The following is a 7,959-nucleotide window of genomic DNA, read 5'->3' as shown; positions in this document are numbered from 1 at the left end:
CTTGCAATCTAAATTACAATTTCTGGAGTGGTGCTTTGAAACTCCTGAAGTGTACTGCTATAAATTTGTGATCAGAAAAGTCAGAAATATGCATAAAACTGTACATATTTAGTATTACCTTGTTTTGGAGATGTGTCTTTCTGAATCAGTTTTTGATTGTCACATTTTTTGTCATATATGTTTTAATGAAACACAAGGCTTCAGACACTAACCTTTGACAAGTGAAGGGTTATTTAGCTATATTAACATTAATAAAAAGCATCTGGGTTGCAAACTATATATTCTTCATGTAATATAACAAGTTGAAGGTTATTTGGGCCGGAGAAGCAAAACTCCTTTTTAATTTACATTTTATTTTCAATAAAGAAAATGTGTTACCTTTTTTCTTGAAAAATGGCAAAGGCTTCGGTGTCAGGGTACTTGTCTTTCCAATGACTTTACTTTGGTAAGTAGAACCTTCTGGTGATTTTTTCTGTGGAAGAAATTCTTCTTTCTTAGTGCTTGGCATTTCTGCTCTTATTTCAGAAGGGAAAATACCTTTTAAATAAGAAGCTGACTCTGCCAGGTTTTCCATGTTCAGCTTTCTCTCTTTTAAACTGCATGATTCAAAGTCAGATGCATCAAAACTTTCAGTTCTTGATAAATTTTCTTCTTCTATAATGTCCATTATCATTGGTTTCATCATGGGGGAGTCTTGGTCTCTTTTTGGACTTTCCTCTGAAGCTGATGAACCATCACATGATTCAATGATGAGTTCACTATCCAGTTCAGCCTCACGTTCCTCTCTAAGTATACTGTACTGTATGGAAGGAGAGGCGGGTGAAGGTGGAGGTCCACCAATGTGACTGAAGGTCATGTATGCAGACTGCATGGCTTCATCTGCTCCCATCTGATCTTCTGACACTAGCTCTATTTCTGAGTCACCTGATTCTGCACTGGAAGCCTCAGTATCAAGTGGTGCTGAAGCAGCTTGTGTAGGCCTGACTGTAAAATCCTGTTTTTCCACATGAAAACGAGACTGTTTTTCTTCATTTGTTTCAGAAGAAAATCCTTTTGTTCCTTCCATTGCTTTTATGGCACTGATGAGTTCGTCCTCACATATTCTGTATTTTCTCTGCTCTTCCGTGCCAGATGGTTCTGTGTATCCGTCTGGATGTAAACAAACAAATTAAAACGTATGAGACTACTTTTATGTACCAACAAAGTGTCTGTATAATGGATATTTCAACATTGCCTAATTAAATATCCTAAAAAATAGCAATGACAAAAAATTCCAAATATTATAAATATAAAAGTTTTCATACTGTATGTTCCATATTAAGATACACTTAATAGATATGGCATTTATGGTTCTAGCTTTGATTGCATTCAATCTAAGAGAACTGTATTCTTATTTATTAATGCACAATAGAGCAATATAATGTAATGCATAAAGCATTTGGTTAGAGAAATAATCACTATTATCTATAGAGGTTCTATTTAAAACATAGAACAATCAGTGTCAGGTTAGTTATTTGCTAAATTGACTGTAAATAAATTCTACCAGAGAAAAAATGTGCCTTTGTATTATTTTCAAACTAAACATTTTCTCCAAGAACAATGATATCATATAATATATATAATATAATATAATGAGGACTGAAACATTGGACTCAAATATGATGTGTTGAAATAAACAGGTGAAGATTTTTATGGGTGTACCGGTTTTCAATTTCATTGATATGTATCAAACATAACTGTGCACCCCAATTACTTACTAATTTTGCATTGGAGTGCGGATACTTATTGGACTGTTTTTTATTTTTATATATATATATATATATATATATATATATATATATATATATATATATATATATATATATATATATATATATTTCGCCTTCGTCAGGGAAGGCTCCAACATGGAGCCGAAACGTTGGAACTAATAAACCTGGCATATTACTAATCTTTTTTGGCGTTATTTACTTCCTTGGAGTGCTGTTATTTGGCCAAATACAAATTATCTATACTCAACTGGCACCCAGGCTTTGACCTTCTAATGGAGTGCGTTCCAATATCGATTTTTCTATATATATATATATATATGATACAGCTTCTTTATTTGGAGAATACTAACGAGGTAGAAAAACTGTTAATACAGTCATATGAAAAAGTTTGGGAATCCCTCTTAATTCTTTGGCTGAGCTTTCAAAGTAGCAACTTCCTTTTAATACATAACATGCCTTATGGAAACAGTAGTATTTCAGTAGTGATGCTTGATGCTGATGCTTGAACATTATCCTGAAGAATTTGTTGATATTGGGTTGAATTCATCCGACCCTCGACTTTAACAAGGGCCCCAGTCCCTGAACTAGCCACACAGCCCCACAACATGATGGAACCTCCACCAAATTTGACAGTAGGTAGCAGGTGTTTTTCTTGGAATGCGGTGGTCTTCTTCTGCCATGCAAAGTGCTTTTTGTTATGACCAAATAACTAGATTTTTGTAATTATTTACATACTGTGACTTGTCTAAATGAGCTTTTGCATACAACAAGCAACTCTGTTTGAGTGCAGAAAGGGCTTCTTTCTCATCACCCTGCCATAAAGATGTTATTTTGGAAATTACGCTGAATTGTAGAACGATGTACAGATACACCATCTTGGGTAAAGAAGAAAATTACCGGCACTTAGGACTTAGTGCAAGCGGGCCAAGCCCTGCGTGTTTATTTGCAGAGTAACGCTTCTGGGGCACGCCCCTTTGTCAGAAACACCCTGCTTCACTAAAAATCTTTGTTCAGAAAACACCCCAGTACTCAGATGTTCCTACTAAATGAAATACATACCACAGTTATTTTTTTTGTTAATAGTGGAGTAAATTATTATGCAGGCTGTGAGGGGTTCCCAAACTTTTTCATATGAATATATATTTGCATGTTAAAAAGACAATATATCTGATGTTACTGTAAAAAACATGCATAGAACATGACTTTTCTACAGTTTGCATCTTCATATTGCTTGGTGTCTTCAATACTTTGCTTTTCCATACATCCATTTGGGCTCCCACTCTATGGGACAGATTTATCAAGGGTTGAATAGTATATCAGAATTTAAATTTTTGAGTGTCAAAATTCACACATTCGAATTTTAATCCCCCTATTTGAATGTAAATTTGAATGTGAGATTTATCACACCTTGACCATAGAAACAGTCCTAATTTGAATATTCACCATCCAAAACCTACCGAGTTCATTTACAAGTGAATGGCAGAGGTCCGTTGAGCCATTTGGAGATGTTAATAATCTTCCTGACATTTTGTTTCAGGAGAAAAATACAATTCGATTTTTCAGGTTGGAACCATTCGATCGACTATTAGACATTCTAATTTTTTCTTAAATAACCTCCTAGTCGAATTGTGAGTATATTCAAATTAAAAAAATTCACATGAATTTGAAATTAGACCTTTGATAAATGGGCCTCTAGGTATATATTTAATAAGTACATACAAGTACATATTTAGGATCCATTATCTGAAAATCAGTAAAAGCTAAGAATTAATGGAAGGACATCTGCCATAGACTCTATTTTAATAAAATAATAGTCGAATTGTGAGTATATTCAAATTAAAAAAATTCACATGAATTTGAAATTTGACCTTTGATAAATGGGCCTCTAGGTATATATTTAATAAGTACATACAAGTACATATTTAGGATCCATTATCTGAAAATCAGTAAAAGCTAAGAATTAATGGAAGGCCATCTGCCATAGACTCTATTTTAATAAAATAATTCACATTTTTACTTTTCTTCTGTAATAAAAAAACAGTACTGTACCTTGTACTTGATCCTATTTAAGAAATAATTAATCCTTATTGGTAGAAAAATAACCCTATTGGTTTGATTTAATGTTTAAATTATTTTTAGCAGACTTCAGGTCTAGTGTTGCAAATTACAGAAAGACCCTTCATCTTGAAAACCTCAGGTCTCATGTATTCTGGATAACAGGTCCCATACCTGTATACAGTGAGTAAATGCTGTGCACAGAAATTTTCCATCATGCGACTCTATTTCAGAGAAAACCAAGCACATTTTTGTGCTTTAAGTGGCTGCTGTAGTCTTTTAGTAACTAAAATTATCATAAAGGGATGCTGTCATGGGAACTAATTTGGCTTTTAAAATTAATCAATTAATCCTAACCTGAAGCAGAACTCCTGCAATCTGTTTTTGTGAACAACTTGCACACAATTCAGTAATATAATTAGATTGTGTTATCGTGCTCTCATGCAATTGTGGTGGCTGCATAAATGCTGAAATGCTATGGGGAAACAACACTGCATTGTGGGGGGAAAAGCTTATTGCTTTAAAAAGTGACAATATGAGAAGCAAATGAGGTACACGGGGCACAGGATTGCAGAGGGATGCGCCTGCCTTTTCTTCTTTATTTTTCTCTACTCTGCATTTCACTTACACTAGGGGGCAGATTTCAAAGGGTCGAATTGATAATTTGAATTCTGAATTTTTTTTTATGGTCAAAACTCTCAAATTCAAGTTTTAATTCAAATTTGAATTTCGTGATTTATTATACTCTGGCCGTTTAAGAACTTGATTTTGACTATTCACCACCTAAAACCTGGGGAGTTAATTTATAAGTCAATGGGAGAGTTCCAGGGACCAATTTGGACATGTTAGTAGCCTTCCTCACATTCAAGTTTTTTTTAAGAAAATGTTTTAATCCAGTTTAGTCTAATTCAATTCGGGTTTTCAAGTCATAACATTTTCCTAGTTTTAGATATTAAATTTTTTTTAAATAATCCCCCAATAGAATTTCGAATATTTTCAAATTTAAAAAAACATGAATTCGAAAATTCGACCTTTGATTAATGTGCCTCCCCGTTTCATTTCTCCAGGTGTCTATGTTGTGTTCTCTACCGACTTTTCAGATATGAGTTGTTTATTTTCTCTCCATATTACTATTATTATTATTTTTTCTCCAGGAAGTGGTGAGCCTTGCAAGATAGATAATTGATTTTAAATTTCTGCCATATGCAAGTTCCACAAGGCTTACCGTTGTCTGGAAAAAATGGTAGCAATATGGAAAAAATATAAATGATAATGGCGTGGGTGGGGTGCCAAAATGGTGGGCCAAAGTCTTTGGAACAGTGGGGATGTATGTTTTCTGGGAGGTTTGAAAGGTAGGAGGCAGAAACACTATATGAGGATGGCAGCACCAGACCAAGGATTAAAGATGGCCATAGAAGTGCATATTGTACCTTTGTATCTGCCAAATGATCGGATGTAGTGACAAGCTCCAAATTGATATTGGGAATACATGCAGAGAAATTATTGTTAACCGACAGAAATCTTTTAACCTGTCAGACTGACTAAATGACTGATTGCCATGGTACAAAAAATGTCGGAACAATCCACACACTGTCCAAAAATTATACGAAACTTCGATTTGTACGACTATATCTTTGTGTCTATGGCCAGCTTAAGCATGGGGGGGGGTGGAGTGCACAAGGAAGAAGTATGACTGAAAGTTATAAAGGAACTAAGTGGTGCTGAAAATCTCTAGCATAGTAGAATAAACGGAGTTTATCCCGTCTCTAGGAGATTGGAAATGTCAAGGGCCAAAATGTAGCTTGGTTGGGGCTTCTTGCTGCATCTGTCATGAAATACAATACTTCATAAAATGAGGGGAGGAGTGGGTTCTATGTTAAAGCGTCTGATGTTGCCATTCCAAATAAACCTTAAATCTGAATTTCTAATGGGCTTTAGCTGAACTGTGTCCTTACATTAAAAGGGGCAATATACTTTTGTATCAGAATCGATCTGTGTAGCGGTTCCTTATATATAAACAATACAAGTGGAGTATTTCTTTGCCTGAATAAAGAAGACCATGCCAGTTCATAAATGTATCATTTCTATGATATACTCCCCTGGCAACTAAAATTACTACACCAGCCTTGTTTTGGATTCTTGCTGAACTTGGATTTAGATTTAGTGCTCTTGCTATTACTCCTACAACATTTTCTGGAGAACCAGACACCTAACATTGATAGTTGGCAAGTTGTGTTAGATCATCCTATTGGGACCTCACACGTGGTCATTCATTTTTACAATCTGCTTTAGAACTTACATACATTTACATACTTGTTACCTACATATTTGTTACCTGCATCTGTAGAAGGTGGTGTAAGAGATTCTGGACTGTCGTCTTCTGGCTCTGAAACAGTAACTGTTGGTACCATATCAGGGCTTGGTTTTAAGCCTATATCTGATTTGCCTTGCTGATTTTCTGGGTACTCTGTTTGTAATGTAGTTTCCATCCCAGTAAAAGTAATTGTCACAGGTGCTGATTTGGGTTCTTTGGATGTTGGTGAGTTGTATAAGTCAAAGTCTTCTCTTGGTTCTTCCATATATGGAACATAGGGCAAATATTCAGATACGTTCCCATTGTAATGGTCTTTTTGCCAAGATATTGTTATATCGTCACAAGCTTGTTGTTCATTAGGAGCAGCCTGACCTAAGGTACTTGCTTTATTTTCTCCAAAATCCTTGTCTACTACCTCTTGTGTTTTCGTGTCTGGTGACCTGCTGATATCTATATATTTGCAAGCTTCTAGTTTCTCCTCCTCTATAGGGTCTGCTAAGCTTTTATTCACATCACTATATTCAGCAGGTGTCATTTCTATTCCTGAATCTGAGTTAAATAACCCATGAGAATCAAATGTTGGTATCTCCTTGGAGGATTGAGGTCCAGCACCACTGAATTCTTGTATGTCTGGGGACTCAGTTTCTTTCTTGGAGATACCAGTAAAGTAGGGGGAATCTGGATGAGATGCATAGTGTTTATCTGAAGACAGATATGTGTAAGACAAGCCATCATCATCTTTTCTTGGTAGGTCCTTGGATCCACAATCATGTAAATGGAAAATATTGGTGGAATCTAAAATCACAAAGAAAAACAAAGAAACATTTTAAATTACTATAATAGGACTAGAAACATCGTTTTACGGTACAACATACAGTGGGAGTGCACGCTTTCAGGCTTGATTTGCCACTCAAGTGCTGGGGCTTATGCTTTTAGGCGACTATCACAGGAAACAGAAGGGCATTTTATATGTTTTGATGCAGTGTTTTGGCAACTAAAAAATACAACAGAACCATTTTCTCATGAGCAGAGATGCAGTTAACAAAACTGGGTGAAGGGGCAGTTACCAAACATTTAGAAATAGGTTTTCCATATGCACTCAGAAGTTAATCCTAAAATAAACGTTTCACCTTCTATCTTAGAAAATACATCAGACTTGATGCAAGAAGAGAGGTATGTCGTTTTGGAGTCTTTTTAGGGATTTTAAAAGGAAAGGTTTACTTTTAAAACCTCCTACTAAATCATATAATTTTAACCTACATAGTCAAAGATGGATGTGAGGTCTTTAAAAAATACAGCACTAACATTACATCTGCTAGATCATTAGTGATGACCTCTACAAATCCAGTGGATCTTGGCATATGATATGCCAGGCTGCTAATATCAAAACACTCAGCTGCTTGATACACATGTGTATGATACACGTGGTTTCCCAGCCCACAGCACAAGAAAGGGAGAATGCTCTACAAATATTAATTGCTGCTAAGAGAAACCTCAAGGTTTGTCCCAGATACTGCAAGTTGCTATATACAAATATAAAGCAAAACCAAGGCATCACATGATCTACTCCTTATATAATTTATTGAGATTAATTATTCTCTGATCAAAATTTGTTAGTAATTCTGTAGATTACAGGGGCAGATTTATCAATGGTCAAAGTGAATTCAAGGCAATTTTCGAAATTAAAAAATTCGATCTAATTTTTTGGATACTTCGACCATCGAATAGGATACTACAACTTCAAATTTACTTCGACTTCGATTCGAAGTAAAAATTGTTTGACTATTCGATAATCAAAGTACTGTCTCTTTAAAAAAACTT

The sequence above is a fragment of the Xenopus laevis genome, chromosome 8L, assembly GCF_017654675.1.
Source record: "Xenopus laevis strain J_2021 chromosome 8L, Xenopus_laevis_v10.1, whole genome shotgun sequence".
NCBI lineage: Eukaryota > Metazoa > Chordata > Amphibia > Anura > Pipidae > Xenopus > Xenopus laevis.
Note: the sequence above shows the minus strand (reverse complement) of the source record.